The 19,981-nt window shown below is 36.1% G+C and overlaps 1 protein-coding gene across 2 annotated transcripts in view; it reads right to left on the bottom strand.

Annotated features, from left to right (window-relative positions):
• Positions 1-19,379, bottom strand: part of LOC112052546 (connectin) — a 311,702-nt gene extending 292,323 nt beyond the window's left edge. For both annotated transcript variants that reach the window (XM_052886048.1, XM_052886049.1), the window contains exon 1: positions 19,226-19,379. The gene's annotated coding sequence lies outside the window, so the exon portion shown is untranslated. The remainder of the gene's footprint in view (positions 1-19,225) is intronic.
• Positions 19,380-19,981: the final 602 nt, after the last annotated feature.

Here is a 19,981-nt window from a genome sequence, read left to right as displayed (position 1 = left end):
TTAAGACGCATCAAGTAACGCGTGTCCCAATCTGCCATTAAAGGGAAGAAATGATTCTCGGCTTCCCTTCGCACCCCTCTTTTTGTTTTATTAATGAGGGTAGTTTGTACTGTTAGTAAGTATAATAAGACTGTATGATTATGTTTGCTAGAACTTTAGTAGAGCTTTTCGTGACAAAGCTCGGGGATGTACTACCACAATATTCATTTCAGTTGCCAAGAAGCATTGTTGTATACTGATCTGAAAGGCATGGTCGGGGGTGTAATTAAAAGCACTAACTTAATAAACACTGGGCGGTCTTAGTATCTCGGGTACTCAAGGGCGGCAAGGACGTTAAGTTTTGCTCTGTTTAAAAGCGATGGCTTAATATATCAATTGGTTTGTCTGATTGTTCTTATTTTTTTATAATTTCCATAATATTATATTTTTGAATAGTACGACTATTCCCCATTCCCCTAAATAGTAAACTATGTTAAAAGTTGCTCTGTCCGTTAAGCGTGAAGTTCCCCCAGCTACCGCCCTAATACGATAAACTGCATCATCACTTTATTATCACATCTATAGTAATATACAAAGCTGAAGAGTTTGTTTGTTTTTTTATTATTATTATTTACAAGTTAGCCCTTGATTACAATCTTACCTGATGGTAAGTGATAATGCAATCTAAGATGGCAGCGGGCTAACTTGTTAGGAGGAGGATGAAAATCCACACCCCTTTCGGTTTGTACACGACATCGTACCGGAACGCTAAATCGCTTGGCGGTACGTCTTTGTCGGTAGGGTGGTAACTAGCCACGGCCAAAGCCTCCCACCAGACAGACCTGGACCAATTAAGAAAACCTCAATCGGCCCAGCTGGGGATCGAACCCAGGACCTCCGTCTTGTAAATAAACCGCGCACACCGCTGCGCCACAGAGGCCGTCAAACGGCCACCCTTTGTTTGGTAGACTGCGCTAATCTCAGAAACTAATACTCCAATTTGAAAAGTTATTTCAGTGTAAGACAGCCCATTTATTGAGGAAGGCTATAGGTTATCCCCGTAGTCCTACGAGAAAGGGAACCACGCGTGTGAAACCGCACGGTGTCAGCTAGTTTGCATTGCTAAATAAAACCTTAAGAACCATGTGGTACGCACCTCTATATAAATATACTCGTACTATGATTCCATAGTACAAGTATAATGCTTACCCCTACTTATGAAAGTGCTCTCAATAAAAGTGACATAATAATCTAAATTTTATCGCATACGATAGGAGATGTAAACACATTAGAGAATACGATAATGCTAGCTCGTAACTGTGTGACGTCAGCGCAAACGCTGCAAACACCATCGTATACTTAGGCCGCTATTCCACTAGAGCGATGCGATGCGAAAGACTATAATTACTTGAAACAATTATTTAAAAACAATTACCAAGTATAAAATCAACGCTTAAGTAATTTTTCAGGACATGGTATGACTAAACTGCACTGTAGGTAGAGGATTTTTGTATTTTGTACAAAAATCAACATAACTTAAAAACTGTAAAATTTCGGCTGACATACATTGCGTTATTTTAGTAGGCCTTGGTGTCAGTTATCACCCTGTAGAGTATATCATACTATTTACGGGACACCCTATAAACAGTATACACTAACGTAGACAATTCTCTCTCGATGCGTTTGAGGCACTGAGGATTATACGTACCTACGCCGACTAAAGTTTATCTACACTATACAAAGACGTGTTCGTGTGAGACCACGCACCGGTAACCGCAGTGTAAGACGCCCCCTAGATAGACGATCCAACGATCTTCAGTGGGAAGTGGCTTGACATTTAACACTCTCGCAAAAGCAGTCAAAAGTCAAAAGTCAAAATTCATTTATTTCAAATAGGCTTAGTTTACAAGCTCTTTCGAAACGTCAGGTAATAATATTAAACTTAAGATAATGGTGATAATAATTATTTGAAAACTTAAAATTAAAATTACGAGGGTTCCAAACGCGCCTTGGTCCGAGAAGAGCCCACAACAAACTCAGCCAGTGGAACACAGAGTAATAATGATACAACAAAGGTGTACTCACAACAAACTCAGCCAGTGGAACACAGAGTAATAACGATACAAAGAAGTGAGTCACACAGAAACGTACGAATAAATCTATTTTATTCATACGGTTATTCGATAAATTGTTATTCATTAGTAGCTTCAGCAATTATACTAAGCGCTTATGCTCCGCGCATGTGGCGACTCGCCTTTACAACACCCGTGCGCTATATAACGCTAAATTCACCATTACTACATTCTGATCTCTTTATTAAAACCGGCTCTCGCTACTGAGATGTTTTGCTAACGCCCCGAGCTCTATAATTTTAAGCTTAATATCAAGAATGTGTACAGTTATAGTGTTTGCAGCAGATTTAGTTCGCGAATAGTCGCTGCTAGAGCTGTATTATGGTGCTATAGTGCTAGTACACTATAGTTTTAATCTCTTTTATTTATTTACACTATAGTATTAATAAAATTATTTAAATTATTATAAAATTAATCTGTGTACCATAAAGTCATACTTATTTTAAAAGCGAAAGTAAAACGTTACCCAATCTTTGGACATCCGGTTCAAGCAGTAATAATAACTTAAAACTTCAAGAGATGGCTGAATGATGGTTTAAATTCCTGTATTTTTTGTTTTTTTGCAATATTGTAACTTAATAATCGCAGTAAGTGTAGTTCTCGGGGCGAACATACTTAGAACTTAGAATTTAAGTTACATATATAATAAGTTACACGTCATATAATATAAGTAATAAAAAAATTAAACAGTAAATAATTTATCAAAATGTTTAATATCTCAAAATACAGGTAACATAATAAAAAAAATGTTTTTTTATACCTACACAAAACTCGATTCGATATGGATAATGTGACAAAAGTCAACTCGAATTAGAATAAAATAAAAATTACATCCAAACAAAATAAAAAAAAAACTTCCGACTTTGTTTAATCTCAACAAATACCTACTGATTACGTTGAGCTGGAATCGAACTCTGGTTTAATAAGTTTTGCCTCTTACTTAAATACCACTTGTCCAGTTGAGTCGACATGATAACGTCGAAATGTTGATGCACATTTTGAGTGTTAGGTTTATTTTCGTTACGGAATTTCTTGATTCAGTCGCCACGCTCATAGCCCGCGATAAAAACAATAGCTTAAAAACAATTTTTTTAAAATATTAAACTACCCAGATAAGGGTGAATCTATTTGAAGTAGTGACACGCGTCATATAAAAGAAAATCATATCACCACACAAAGGGCTACGCATATAATTAATAATTTACGGGGCTGGTTAAATAAAGGGTGAAAGATGACGGCGGTGCGTCCTCATTTGCAGACAGACGTACTTTGTCATTGTTATTTATTGTTGCGGGTTTTAATTAAGATTTAAATTTTTAAGGCTCAATCTACACTACAGTTATAAATGCGAAAACTGTCTGTCAGACACACATACTGATGACAAGGGTGTGATTCCGCTATTTTGTACTCGTCGATGTATTATTCGCCAGTAACAAGTTTTAATAGAATTTGAACTTTATTTCTATGAGATGCCAAAAATAACAACGAAGTTGCCATGGAAATGAGCGATGTGACACCGCTGTAACTTTACAGAATGTAGGGGCTTATCTCAAAATCTATACATTTACGTCTATTATTTATTAAAAGGCTAATGCTTGAATGATTTTGATGAATTTGGTAAAGATATAATAAACTTGAAGCAAAATTACAGGCAACTTTTTGAAAAATAATATACTAGGTAAGTATACTTTACTTACACTCTACAGTTTTAACTGCTGTTTACTATTTACTCTACAGTCTGCTATTTAGAAATTATTGGAAGAAAAATCCCATATTATTCATAAAAACTTTGTAAAATTCTTGGTCAAAGTAATCCCTATTTAATTAGGCATTGAAACGTTTCAATAGTAGTCGCACAAAACAGAAACTTTTTCCCCAAAATCCATTTCACTAATTAAATTAGGAAAACCGTCACAGTTTTCTCTAATTGAGACGAATTGATCAGATTTGTTACCAACAAAAGAATTCAAGAAAACCACTGTCCGCGCCATTGACTACCTTTCATTCCATTTACTAATGTAAGGCCTAAGCACACAACGACATCTCCACACACGACGCGTCAACTTAGGCATACGCCTATATCTACTTTTTTCGTATTGTCTATTCACTGTTATTTCTACAAATGACGCGTCAATTTAGCCCAATTAGCCTACGTACTTTTTTGTCTATTTACTGTAAGCCCTCATTCGCACGAGATATTTTTTAACGGACGTTAAAAAAGCGTTCAAATACAACAAATGCAAGAGTATGTTCACACAACAGCGTTTTTAAACTACGACGCTTTTTTATCGAGCAGTGTTGCGACTTCATGTTATACGCTACGCTCGCCAACGCTGAGTTTTAACGCATCGCCCTTTTAACTCTCGTGGAAATAAGGCCTAAAGCAACGATATTTTATACTACAGATAAAGTATGTGCCTACAAAATCACCGCGAAAAGTGATCCGAATTTAGCTACTTCACACAGCGCTAGACAATGTTGACTTTACTTACATTATATATTTAGTTTTTATACTTCCTGAATACACAACTGAACATGTACTTGACCATTGTCTACACGATGTAGACAATGTTTACTATGCAACTATACTAATTACCCACCTTTGTTCACTTCAGTTTCGACGCACTAGTGACATATGCATCTCTAACAGTAAATCTTTGCTGTGAGGTCCTTAATGTGACCTTTGCAACGTTACCTAGTGAAAAGTAACCTTAAAGCCTCATAATTTCTCATATTATTATTAAAAAAATATATAAAAATTATACTTTATACTTTTATGATTTAAGGTCTGAGTATTTTCGTTACTCTAACCATACTATTTAGAAAGCTAAATAAAGCTAACCTAAAGGATAATAACATCTATACTAATATTATAAAGCTGAAGAGTTTGTTTGTTATACTGTATGACTTTTTAAAAGAGCAACTGTTGAGTTTCTTGCCGGTATCTTCTCAGCAGAACCTGCCTTCCGAACCGGTGGTAGAATCTTTACAAATAGTCAACTGACGTGTCAAAAGTGCTTGTAAACTGAGCCTACTTGAAATAAATGATTTTTGATTTGATTTGATTTGATTTGTTTGTTTGATTGAACGCGCTAATCTAAGGAACTACTGGTCCGATTTGAAAAATTATTTCAGTGTTAGATAGCCCACTTATCGAGGAAGGCTATAGGCTATATATCATCCCCGTATTCCTACGGGAACGGGAACCACGCGGGTAAAACCGCGCGGCGTCAGCTAGTATTGTATATGTTTGATAGCGTATCGCCTGCCTTGTGAAGCGTTGCTGTGTCGGACGTTAGGTGTGGTACCTAACATATAACACAGCATTACTTCAAGTGGCCAATCTACTAGATAATTTAATTATAATTATAAAAAAAACACTGACAAACTCTTATTAGTATGGCGTTTTCTTAATCGACGTCGCTCGCAAAGGTTTCTTAATGAAAGAATTATTTGTTCGCTCAAATAATAATTTTCCCTTCGTCATCAGGATTTTTTGTTCAACGCCGACAAATTAGCCCCTTTTGTTTAAAAGATGAAAAGAGTTGGTCGATTTTCCTCGCCGTGGGGCTATCTATTAGAACTAATTCCCCCATTGTTCCAAACGTATCTTACCAAACTCAAAAACTTTCTAAGACTTTATATAATTATTTCGGGCTCTTTCAAAGAAAAAGCGTCATTAGCTCTGGGGTTAAGGATACACATACCGAATGGCAATGGATTCTTTGTCGAGTGAACTATTGGGTATCGTATAGACTTTTCGCTCATATTTCTTTATATTTTTATATTATAGTATATCGATACCTATACCTGTAAATATTTGCAATAATTTGGCTCTGGTCTGGTCAAGTTACGGCTAATCCAGTACTACGGAGAACTATGTTATAAAAACCAGCCAGGAATAGACTAAACTAAACTAAATATATTTTCAAATTAGCCCATTATCTTAGACGGTATCATCACTCAAAATCATTGCATTCTGTAACGTTACAGCGATGTGACATCGCTCATTTCCATGGCAACATCGTTGTTAGTGATATTTTATTACTGACATCCCATAGAAATAAAATTCAAATTCCACTAAAACTTGTTATAGGCGAATATTACATCGTTGAGTATAAAACAGTTGAATCACACCCCTGACAATATCGCATTCAAACGCTAATATTGGTTAAGGTTAATTTTATAACCAACCTGGGTATCACGTATCGCAGCTAAACAAGTACTCTTATCATAAAATTATAATAAAACTATTGTGTAATGCAAATAATTGTGAACACGGAACCAAAACATTTAAACGGTTAAAAATTAATTTGGGATTGCCCTTCTAATTATAAATGATCCTGTTGAAATTAATTCGCCCGGTGCCCGAGACCGTCCGTTAAACACAGGCACCGCGATTCAGGCGTGAAATACAGGCATAACACAGGCATAATACAGGCAAAATACAGGCAACCGTTGAAAATTGCGACCATTAATATATTTTATTACATGATTGTGACTAATAAAATGTACGAAACACTGGCTGCAGGGAAAATATTCATATTAACCGGTGATTTTTAAACAGTTTTATGGCGGAACATGTCGAGCATCCGTCACTTGATTTTTTTTTTTAATTTTTACTTGTCGAAATTCGTGAAATTCATGTTGTAAAAATAAAATATTTAGGTCACTTTTTATTTGAAAATGCTACGTTATTATACCAATCTGTACTCATTCCCTTTGGGGTAGATAATAAACATCAGTGGCGCTAACATGCGAACATCGATATATACCTCGAAAAGAAATAGACAAATTTCAACCAATAGCAGCGCAACCGGAAATAGCGTTATCTCTTTCATTACGTTGGGACGAAAGAGATGGGACGTGGACAACCGCCGCCATTGGACGATAATTTGCCTATTATTTAGGTTTAGGTTTTTTAGGTTAAAAATAATAGAAATTATTCACATATTTGTGAAATATTATTTCACAAATATGTGAATAATTTCTATTGAGAAACTCTGCTGAGGTCATTGAGCATAGTACTGAGTCGATGGATGTCGGGGTCCCTAATACAATAAGGTGCTGGAATGGCAACCCCACACTAGGAAACGCAGTGTTAGTCGAACTCCCAACAGGTGTACTAACGAGCGAGTCGCAGGGATTCGCTGGATGCAACGGCTCAGGATCGTGATGTTTGGAAGTCTCTACAAATGTTCTACAGTGGACGTCCATCGGCTGATATGATGATGATGATGATGGTGATGATGTTGAAAAGAAGTATACAGATAACATGGTCTCACTAATTTAGTGTCGACTAGTGTAAACGCCGCAATGTTACTCAAGGCAACAATTGCTGGCTAATTACGACAGGCGTTTACTTTATTGTATTATATCTCTACCTACCTGCGAATATGTTTTACATTGTCATTCAATTGTGTTCCATCTTCCATTACAAAAGTAATACACGTATTTAATATCAAAAGGCCTTTTAATTGACAAAACCACGAAGATCAAGTCCCACTGCAAACAACTAGTTTATTTATCCAAAATATACGGAACCACCAGTCGTCTATAAACTATCTGCAAACACCCGGCCCCTTAGGAGAGGACTAGCGATCGTGTCGGGTTGATATCGCCGATATTGCTGCCATAATACCTACTGACTACGACAGTTGGATATTGTGACCATTAATACATTATTTTATTGTACGTGACTAATAAAATATACGAAATACAGTCAGGAGTAGAGAGGTTTTATCAAAAATCTTAAAATACTTGGTAATATTTTGTACTAAGTATTGCACGTGGCTTGGTTCACATGTACGATCTCTTTTTCTGCCGGTAACAGTACTTTTCTGTATAAAAGGTAACATTTTCTTTTCCTCAGACAACTTTAATTAGTTAAAGAATAAGGCGTAACAAACAAATTCAACCAATTAACTTTAAGATTCTTCTAATTCGTGGGTAACCACATAACCACAGACCATGCGTATAACACTTTTCTTTATAATTGAAACTTCACAGACAACTGTCATTTTGGTTCAACTAACTTGTACTTGTATTTAACTAAAATTATAAAATGAAAGAAACATATATATACATATACAGGCTAACTCCTGTATGTCTAATATCGATTAAAATTTAAGTTGCACTTACATTAATAAGCATTCCAGTATTCTGGTTAGGCACACACTCCATCTCATGAATGATTCCATATATAACCTAGAGCTTACATCAACACCAATTCTCATCACCATATATCAGGTATTCAACAAGTAAAGCTCATACCAGACTGAACGCGTACTCAACGCGTTTTAATGTAAGCAATTTTTAAAGCGGCTTAACAAAAGCAGGCCCGTACGTATACCCGTATGTATGTTTGAACGTCCCTGATTTTTTAAATTTTTGCAAGTGGTTTATTCAACATTTTTGACGGAGATTTTTGTGAAACTATTGCGGATCGCATTTCCCTGACAAACAAAAAATCTTCTTCTATCTATTTTTATTCGTTAACTACAAGGCACAGACATCGTCTTCCCTACTATAAAAAAGTACTTATAGCTTAGATGAACGCTACTCCAATGCAGGTTGGCGAGGTGAAGACAATAATGTTTAACTTGGAATAATGGTATGAACTCAGATATAAGCACAAAGACTTATTATCCCATTGCTTGATAAATAAATTTTCTTGATTCGGTCGCCACGCTCAAAGCCCGCGATAAAAGCTATACAACAGCTTAATAAACGTATTTTCTTTCATTCTTTCTAAAAGTGGCTGGCAGGTAGTAGGTACCAGACCAGCTCTGTAAAGAAATTCTCCTATTAAGCATATTATTTTCCCGCGCGTGTACCGAAGTTTGTCTGGCAAGGCCCTAGTTTGGCACTCACATTCGTTACAGCCACGTGCAATTATGTATCAACACCTTAATGTGCTGTTCAGTAAGCACATTAATACCTACTCTAATTACCATAGCGATTGATGCAACCGCATGTTAGCATGCCTGAGAACCTATCGTGCGGTCCGCTTAGGCGATTAAGCTTTGCAAGAACATTTCGACTACCTGATGTACTCTGGTTATTTATATGTTGATATTACACCAACATTTTATTTAATATTGGCAAATATAAATTGGACGCAAAAACCATGATACCTTAATTACCTTAATTTATAGGGATAGGTATAAATTTTAATCATCATCATCATCATCATCATCATCATCATCACCATCATTATAATCATCAAAATCAACATTATCCACACATATTCAACTCACTGTTGAACATGACATGACATTTCGGGCTAGTACCACCTTCAAAATCATCAACAGGTAGAACATAATATGATATGTAGAACATAGTATGATGTTATTTTTCGCTTTTTAGTCTAGTCACTACGTTTTATATTTTTGAAGTCGGTTGAATTTTTTTTCATTGGCAACTGCATACCTTTCAGACCGGGACATAGCAATACTGACAGAAATAAGTATAGCGGTATGACAGGGTTGCCTAGGCCTAGCTCAGAACTAGTTGATCTATCCATAGTTGATCACTAATAAACATTCTATTGACGATCGATTGATGTCGTATCAACCCAAGAATCTGGACGATCGACTACCGATCAGTGTGGTAGCACCCTAAGGCTATCAAGCCTTTCTAATAATAGATAAAAGCCCCAGCCACTTCAAGTCACTGACCTATTGACTCCTTGCCAAGCAATTACTAACACTCCAAAACATAGATTCTTACGCCCCGCAAATCCCAACTTAAGGAAAATTAAAACCCACCCCAGCCATCGGCAAGGCTTCCTCATTTCTCTTCATACTATCAAAAGTTTTTTCTTACTTTTTAAATGCATTTTTCTTCGCTATCAAAGTAAGTTTATAGAACCCGTTTATGTTGAACTATTTTTTAAAAATTGTTAAGGAAACTTTATATCGTTCGGAAAGTTACAAACAGTTTTTTTTAACGGTATTTTAACAATAAGTAAGGATTTTTTATAAGTTAAACGACAGAGTTTCATATGAGTTAAAATTACGTAATCTATAATATATAAAAATGAATCGCTTAATGTGTTGATAAGCGCAAATCTCGAGAACGGCTGGACTGGATTTTTTTGATGTGTTTGTTATTGTCAGAAGAAGGTTCTTGATAAAAAAAAAATAAGGGATATGGTAGGGGTAGGGTAGAGTAGGGTAGGGTAGAGGTAGGGTGGAGTAGAGGTAGGTTAGGGGTAGGGTAGGAGTAGGGTAGGGCTAGGGTAGGGTAGAGAAAGGGATAGAGTAGGGATAGGGAAGAAGTAGACCTTAGCACATTGTTTGTGTTTTCTAAAATATTTTCTTGTTGATAGTTCGTAGTAAATTAAAAGTGTGTTTATTCCACAACATCTAAATACATGTTTATCTTTTTTTAGTTATAATTGACAGATCAATCAGATGGCTTACCTGATGGATTTGAAGTGGAATTGCATCTAAACAGAAGCAGCACTTCACAGGCATGCATCCGTGCAAGTGTGGGTATACGACACGTAAGCCTGTGTCTGTTTTTCTTACACCAAGAACCATACCCTTCATACCGGAATACAGCAATGCTTCTTGCAAAAATAAGAATGGCATAAACTTTCCCTGGACGAGCTCTGTCATAGAAAACTTTTCTACTTCTATTTATTGCCTACTAACGACACGCCCCAGCTTCGCTTTAGATATAGATACTAAAGGTACTTTTCCACATGCTCTAAAATAGCATGCTAAAACGTGCTATTAAGTATGCTCCATACGAGCATGCTTATCGTCAGTTTACATTTGCTAGCAATAAGAATGCTATTTAAGTATGCTCCTGAATAAGCATGCTCAAAGCAAACATTCCAATGGCATATGCTTATTTGTATCTATTGGTCTCTGTCTATAGTATCGTGTTAGACAGGGAGAGATGAAGGTGAAGAGAATACAGAATAGCAATGCTGATCCACTAGCATACTCAATAAGCAAACCTGTTCAGACGCACTAAAAGCACGCCCCCTTCCACCCACGCAGCAAGTAGCATGCACATTATTAGCAATGTTGCGATACACATGCTAATAAGTAGCAACTATTCAATAGTAGCATGGTTTCGTGCTAGAAATGAGCATGTGTAACAGTAGCTTAATATTATGATTAGTCTATATAGTATAACCTAAGTTTTCGACACACCCCGTGCAGGCCGACATCTGCCAATCAACCGCTGTGCCTCCGCTTTTTACATCTGTGATATATTTTGTATACTATATAATATGTGTGTACTTATTATACTTAAAAACCTTCCTCTTGAATCACTCTATTGCTGTAAACTGCATTAAATCCAATGAATAGTTTAAAAGATATAAGTGAACATACAGCGGAAGCATCTACGAGTACATTCTATGATAATAATATTGTCTATATTGTATTTAAAGTGTCCGAAGACGAAACGCGGCATCTCATTTTCGTCCGCCAGTAAGTACCTTCGGGCTATCTGGCTCGCATTGCGACAGGGATATCGTAAAAGTAGAGCCGGCAGGCGGTATTCCAATTTCAATAAAAAGCAATAAGGATTTAGGAGATTAGCAAAGTGCCGACATCTGTCGCGGGGCATCTCAGATGGCGGTCTACTTTTGTCACATTTTCCTTATTGATAAATTTGAAAATTGGTTCCGAAGTGAAAAGATGGATTAGGGAAGTATTTGGCGCGAAATGCCAATTCATTAGTAATGAATTTGTGTAGAACGGCGCATAATGCCAAATCAAATAAAATTCTGGCTTACTGGAAGCTAACAAGCATTTTTAAAGCGTCAAGCGTTTTGTTTATTTGTAGTCAGTACCCGTTAAAAAGAAGTTAAAATTGTAGAATAACCAGTGACAAACTTAGCAATCTTTTTTAAACGTATATTGTTTACAACCACTATTATCAGGCAAATTTAAATGACTCACAAAAGGAATATACCGAAAAGGGAGACTTTTTAGAGATTAACCTGATATAACCAGCTTATTATTTCATTACTAAGGAGACGATAGTTTGATAATAACTTATTTTGATTTTTTAATTGCCATAAAACCATTGTTTTCTATGAAGAACGTGATGTGCCAAGCTTTTAAACTTTAAGCGAGAATGACCTGCAGTGGACAATTAAAATTTATTGTTATTTATCATTCTGACTTTGTCTCATCAACTGTGTTGTACGAAGTCACTGGAAGCAGGCATCTCAAGACAGCGATCCCTACATGATATCTATCTTTAAAAAATGTCTTAAGATCTCTACACCCTAATTATAGTATCCACTCTTAGCACTGTTGTTATCACATTTAAAAAGAACATGATAAAAATAATGATGATGATGATGATGATGGTGATGATGATGATGAGCTAGCTATTAAAAAAAGTGCACAATTGCTTGTAAAATACAAAATACACATTCGATAGTTATTCATGTTCGTTCCAAATGTGTAATTTATATACGAAATAATTAACCGTGGGTAAACATTGGCCTCCCACTCCAGTTTACTCATTCGGCGCCCCACGTATTGAGTTAAACTAAAAATAATACCTATCACGTAATTGATCTTGCCTAGTATTTTCAAGCTTCTTTCAAAATTGAGCTTTTAGAGCATACAGCAGTGTGGCAATATTTGTTATGACAAGACCAGGGTGACTTAACACTTCTTATTTTTGTCTTAGGTACATTGATTTACTTTTTTTATGTCTTTTTTAATGTTTTGTATACAAAGTACTAACAAAAATGTCCTCCCGAAACCGTAACGTAAATGGGTGGGACCCAGCAATCGGTGGTCTGGAACTCAGAGTTAAATAAATAAATAAATATACTTAAACAATACACATCACTATCTAGCCCCAAAGTAAGCATACAGAGTAGCTTGTGTTTTGGGTACTAAGATAGTTGATATTATAATATTCATACACATTTATATATACTACATATAAATATTTATATAATGTATAAATACACACAGACGCTGGAAAAAACCCATGTTCATCACACAAATATTTTCCAGTTGTGGAATCGAACCCACGGCCGTGGATGCAGAAAGCAGGGTCACTACCCACTGCGCCACGCGGTCGTCAAATTAGTTAGGAATCTTCTTCCAATAATTCTCCGTCTTATTGATTACCTTTTACATCTGATCCTTGATCCAACAATTATCAGTTTTTTAATGTTTTGAGTTTTTTGTTTTTTGAGTCTTTTAAGTTTTTTGAGTCAATGCTCTGATATTTAGAAAACATCTCGAAGAGATAGTGGCTTATTTAATGACTTTCAATATTAAATTTATACTAATATTATAAAGCTAAAGAGTTTATTTGCTTACTATTACTGATTTGAAAAATTCTTTCAGTGTTAGATGGCCCATTTAACGAGGAAGGCTATAGGCTTTATATTATCCCCATATTCCTACGGGAACGGGAACCACGCGGGTGAAACCGCGCGGTATCAGCTAGTAAATAATAAAGCCAATGGTCACTTAAAAGGATGATCGATGTTATAAAAAATAACATCCAGAATTGAAATGAGATGCATTCTAAAGTATAATCTGCGATATCTAGATAAATTTAAGTCCGTGATCCTACCTTTACCATGTACTTGTCTTCGATGTAACACAGAAGTTTACCATAAGCTCCCAAATTTCCAGCACCTAATACTGTTGTGTAAGTGCTCTAACAAAATTTATGTTAAGTGTACCTACTCCACAGTTTGTGAGTGGACCTCGATGTCTGAAATATTAATGATCTAGCAACAAGGTACCTGCGAGTATAAGTAGCTACCCAAGTACCAAAGTACAATCTAAGAGAACCAAAACTTTGTTTATCAGTTCACTAACTAAAGCCCGCAATAGGGATGATGACAGTTTTTTTTTAAATTGTAAGTATATAAATTAAGAGTATGCTAATAGTAAAGCAATTTTAACCCATATTCGGCTCATCTGCCGCCAATCCGCATTGGGCCAGCGTGGTGGACTATTAGCCTAATACCTCTCATTCTGAGAGGAGACTCGAGCTCAGCAGTGAGCCGAATATGGGTTGATGACTACCACGGTTTTTTTTTAAGGCCCAAATGCAATAAAACAATCATTGTATTTAGGCGTAAAATAATAAAAAAATAGTGCATAAAGAATTATTATTTGACACTTAACAGTTTGCTCTAAATATATAGTTTGCTCAAGTCTTGACTCTTTCGTCCGCAATATATTACAGAGTACTGAATCAGTAAAATTCAATAAAACTCCCGGAGCGTTATAAAACTGTCTTGAAAGTACTCAGCGGCTGGTATGAAAGCTCTGTGGTCATTCTGCACTTTACCGATAATGTCCATGCGGTGGCTACTTATTGGAAACATTTTAGTACTATCTATTTTATTATACGGGCAGATACTTTGCTGTACTGGAACTTTAAGACGGTTACGTAATACGACTCGGATAACATTTATTCGATGAATATTATACTATTCTGAGAACAATTAATACATTAATATACTTACTAGCGGACGCCCGCGTGGAATTCAGTTTTTCACAAATCCCTCGGGGACCATGGATTATTCCGGGATGAAAATTAGCCTATATGTTAATCCAGAGTAAAATCTGTTTCCATTCCAAATGTCAGCCAAATTGCTTCAGTAGCCGCAGCGTAAAAGAGGAACAAACATACTTACACACTTTCACACTTACATACAAACTTTCGCATTTATAATATTAGTGTGAAGTGTGATAACGCGGTAAATGACTACATGCATGATAAAGAAAAATCATAAAAACGATCTCCCTATCACTCACTCGACAACTAAGGCTACGCCCAAACTGGGCATCCATAGCTTGCATTATATAATAAAAGTATGACTAGTATAATTTTCATATCATATAATGTAAAATATATAGTATTGCTTGAAATAAAATAATTGAATAAAATCAGTCTGGTGATGAAGACGAGGGACAGTGAAGAGAACTCCTCGACGGTTCACAGTAGCTACCTAGATAGGTTGTGACTGTATTAGGGGTCTGGTGATGAAGATGAAGGACAGTCACCTTTCACGTTTTTCTGAATATTCATATTATATGTGGATAAAGGGGGAGTGAAAGTTTGTATATGAGTTAAGGTAGTATTTTTAAAATTGGGATTGTAGGACTTAGATACTTATCATAAGAAAATAACGTTTCAAATAATTGCTCATTAATTTTTGTTTACACTCAGTAGGTGTGCTAACACTAAAAATTAAAAAATAATAATTTTAATAAAAAAAATTCAACCGACTTCCAACTCAAAAATTAACCTAAACTAAAAAGCAAAAAATAACATCTTACCTATGTGCTACCTTCTGATCAGTTTGAAGACGGTGCCAATCCAGTGTCATGTTTTAATTAAAGCCGTTTCTGAAAGAACCACAGAAATTGTGTAATTTAAACGGCTTGAATTAAAACATCACTGGCTTGGCACCGCCTTCAAATTGATCAGAAGGTAGCACATAGATAAGAAATTATTATTTGCTTTTTAGTTTAGGTTAATTTTTGAGTTGGAAGTCGGTTGAATTTTTTTTATTAAAATTTATTAATTTCGAGTATGGCTTAAGTATAGGTCTGACAGAAAATCGTTGGTCAAATCGTTCGTCAAAAAAAATGTACGTTTTGGTTAACTATGGTGCCATAGACAGACATGTTGAACTTTTTTCCTGAGGCTAAAAACCACTCCAACCCTTCTATTCACTCACTATCAAAGTACCTACTCATCCCTAACACAGAAACTTGTGTGAACATGAGGCCCGATGTCTGAGCAATTTGCCGAAATTAATTAAAACTTACTCCCAACCATTCCCGAGCCACGAGATAAAATGTAAACAAACCGACGTGTCGTACAAATCAAGTACCTATTGTTTTATGAGCGAATAGCAGATGCCCCGCGGTTTCACCCGTGTAGTTCAGCAGTCAAATATCAAAGTTTTTCAACTATTTGCTATTTTTCAACTAATTGACGGCTTCCGTGGCACATTGGTATGTGCGGTGGATTTACAAGACGTAGGTCCTGGGTACGATCCCCGGCTGGGTCGATTGAGATTTTCTTAATTGGTCCAGATCTGGCTGGTGGTGGCTTCGGCCGTGGCTAGTTACCACCCTACCGGCAAAGGCGTACTGGTACGATGTCGTGTAGAAACAAGATTCGCACGAATGCTCATTACGAGTGAAAGCTCAAGTCTATCAAACCTTTAGGATCGGTTAATAAGCACTTTTATACATCAGGTAATGTTATTAGATAATAATGATAATAATTAACCAATCCGCATTGGGCCAGCGTGGTGGACTATTGGCCTAATCCCTCTCATCCTGAGAGGAGACTCGAGCGCAGCAGTGAGCCGAATTTGGGTTGATAATGATGAATCTATACTAATATTATAAATCTGAAGAGGTTGTTTGTTTGTTTAATTAAACGCAATAATCTCAGAACCTACTGGTCTGATTTGAAAAAATCTTTCAGTGTTAGATAGCCTATTTATCGAGGAAGGCTATATTTTATCCCCGTATTCCTTCAGGAACGAGTCAGCCAGTGATAATAAAAGTCAAAAACTTAAAATCAAAGTCACGAAGAGGTCCAAACGCGTCTTGGTCCTAGAAGCTTACAACAGACAAGTTTCATACTCTAGCTATAGGTAAAAGTAAAAGAAATGAAGAAGCCAAACACTCTCGACTTCTAGGGATATTAATTTCATTTGACTGCAGTGCAATGAAAAACTTCCGACAAATGAACTGGTAAATTGTTTTGAAAAAGAAATGTTGAACATTCATTTATAACTGTAAAACCAAACTTACGATCCTTGGCTTAACAGGTTAAACCAACCAAACCAAAACCAAATTAACAGTCATACTTTAATTAATAAACATAGAAAATTTCTTGCATATCTATATCTATAATATAAAAATGAATTGCAAAATGCGTTGCATAACTTAAAGACGCCTTTTTTTTTATTCTTTACAAGTTAGCCCTTCATTGCAATCTCACCTGATGATGGGGTGATGATGTAGTCTAAGATGGAAGCAGGCTAACTTGTTAGGAGGAGGATGAAAATCCACACCCCTTTCGGTTTCTACACGGCATCGTACCAGAACGCTAAATCGCTTGGCGGTACGTCTTTGGCGGTAGGGTGGTAACTAGCCACGGCCGAAGCCTCCCACCAGCCAAACCTGGACAAAATTAAGAAAATCTTACTCTGCCCAGCCGGGGATCGAGCCCAGGACCTCCGTCTTGTAAATCCACCGTGCATACCACTGCGCCACGGAGGCCGTCGAAAACGCCTGGACCAATTTGGCTAATTCTTTTTCAAAATGTTCGTTGTAGTTCTAGGATGGTTTTTACGGCGAGAAAAAATCGAATAGTTGCCGGAAAAACCATAAAAATAGCCCATACAAATGTTTTCTAACTAAATCGTAGTCAATTGGACCTTTATTGTTATTTTATAAAGTTGATATTAATAATAATTAGAAAATGGGGTAAGGTAGGGTACAGTAGGGGTAGGGTACAGTAGGGGTAGGGTAGAGGTAGTTGTAAGTTTACGTCGAGTTTCACGTGAACGAAGTCGCAAGCGTCCGCTAGTTATATATAAAAATCAATGCCACTTTTCGTTGTAATTTTATAACTCAAGAACGGGCTCACCTATCCAAACCTTATGTTTAGGCTTTGTTTGGACTATTTAGTCGATAGTTTATGTGAAGTTTGCACAAAATCGGTCGAGTGGTTTTTGTAACAAATGAATTCAATGAATGGCGGATCATTTTGTTAATGGGGATTTTGCTGTCAAATTGAAACTTTTTTCAGAAAATTTTCTAACCCCTAAACCCTAGGGGTAGGGTAGGGGTAGGGAAGAAGTGCACATAAGTCAAAGCGAAACTTAACCGGGTCCGCTTGTATGTAAATAAAGTTAATAAATTATCCTATCTTATCTCATAAAGTCAAAGTAAATTTTTATTCAATAAAAACATTATTTTTTTCAAATAATGGTAGCTTCGACTATTGAATCAGTGTGGTGGGTTTATTATCAACCCTCATTCGGCTCACTGCTGAGCTCGAGGCCGAATGACTAGGATTAGGACAAATAGTCCACCACACTGGCCCAATGCGGATTGGCAGACTGCACACACGCAGAGAATTGAGAAAATTGTCAGTTAAGCTGGTTTGAGACACGGGATATTTAATTTCTTTTAACGCACATAACTGTAGTTGGAAGTGCATGCCTCGGACCGGATTCGAACCTACGCCCTCCGAATCGACCGACACGACCGGTGAAAGCGACAGCTTTACGTACGACTATTTTTCTTGAAAGAAAAATCCCATTAACGTATTTTTTTTGTTGGCCTGATCCCGGATTCGAACGCTGGACCTCATTGTTCGTAGCCGAACCAACTTGCAGGGATCAATGAGGCAATTTATTTATATTTACCTACTAAAGTTGTAACAAACGAATTAATATCAAGTAACTTTTCCTACGTATACTCGTAGCTACAATGTGACATTGTTCCGAAGAATTCTAATAACTAACTTTATACAAAGCATAATTTAAGATTAACTCTATTAATCCGTGTAGAGTTCTGGAATCTTGTTACATATTACGTCTCTTGAAACTCTTCAGTACAATCTAATAGGGCATTTCAAGTTATGCTTCCAAAAAGCGATTATGTCACCAAATACCTAGGTCAAGGTTTTATTTAATTAGTTTTAACTTTAATAAGATAGCGTAAATTAAAATTCAATGAGGCTCTGAAAAAATAATCCAAATGATAATAAAAGAATTAATTTTCTTAAGTAACAATATTGCTTTTCAAAATTTCCGTAATGTATTCAAAACATTCGATTATAATATTGTTCAACCTAAAATAATAGTTGTGGATATGAGTTTAGGTTTATGAGTATATTATAAGAAATTATTTCAATACATTTTTGATAATAATAATAACGAAAACGTAAGAATAACAGCAAAGTTAAAGCAAGTATTATTTAAAATAAATACATAAAAAAATCCTTTCAAAAACCTCAATAAATTATTTACTTTATCACAAAACAAAAAACATTACTTCCCTCAAAACCGCACTGAAAAAAAAAGTTGTAACAATAAAATAACAAACCCATGTTACCTCTAAACATCCGGCGGTTAAGGCATCCCAAAGTTATTTCCACGCATAAAAACACTTGCACAAAACATTCCGCAAAATTTTTAAAATTCGAATGAAAATTTACGCGAGCACACGAACTCGAATTTTCCGACGCGCCGTGACTAACACACCCCTCGGCGGCTAGAGGTTGACTGAGCAAAACTCCACCGTACCCCGAGAGATATATCGCCTGGCCTAGTCACTACTCACCCTCGAGAGCATCAGACTGCCATCTGGCGAACCAAAACTTGTGCATTAAGCTCAGTATAAAAACTTTCAGCACTGGATTCGAACAATTGAAAAGCAGATTTACAACTACACTCGCAAATATGTCTCGCTAAAACTTTAACCACTAATGGAAGGAATTTTAAACAAACAAAACTTGTAAATACGAAATTTTTGCATACGACCGTGTATTTCCTCGCAAACGCTGGCAACACTCCTAATGTAGATTTACATAGAAATCATAAACATAGTCACATTATAATATTATCTGTATTTAGAAGCAGAAACGTTGCCAAGTTGATACTTAGCAATTGCAAAAGTTTAAATACAGTCACTTACATGTTATTCTTTTAGGTGACAAAAATAAATTAAAATTAAATTTTGAATATCTGCGTCAGCGTCTAATATCTGTAACACAATTTAATAAAATCAGAAAACCACATGTGTATACATACTATTGAAGTGTTTTAAGTAGCTGTAATGCTAGTAATCTCATTATCTACCTAAATTGAA

Source organism: Bicyclus anynana, chromosome 16 (genome assembly GCF_947172395.1).
Source record: "Bicyclus anynana chromosome 16, ilBicAnyn1.1, whole genome shotgun sequence".
Lineage (NCBI taxonomy): Eukaryota > Metazoa > Arthropoda > Insecta > Lepidoptera > Nymphalidae > Bicyclus > Bicyclus anynana.
The sequence above is the reverse complement of the archived record's forward strand: the minus strand, read 5'-3'. Positions and strand labels throughout refer to the sequence as shown.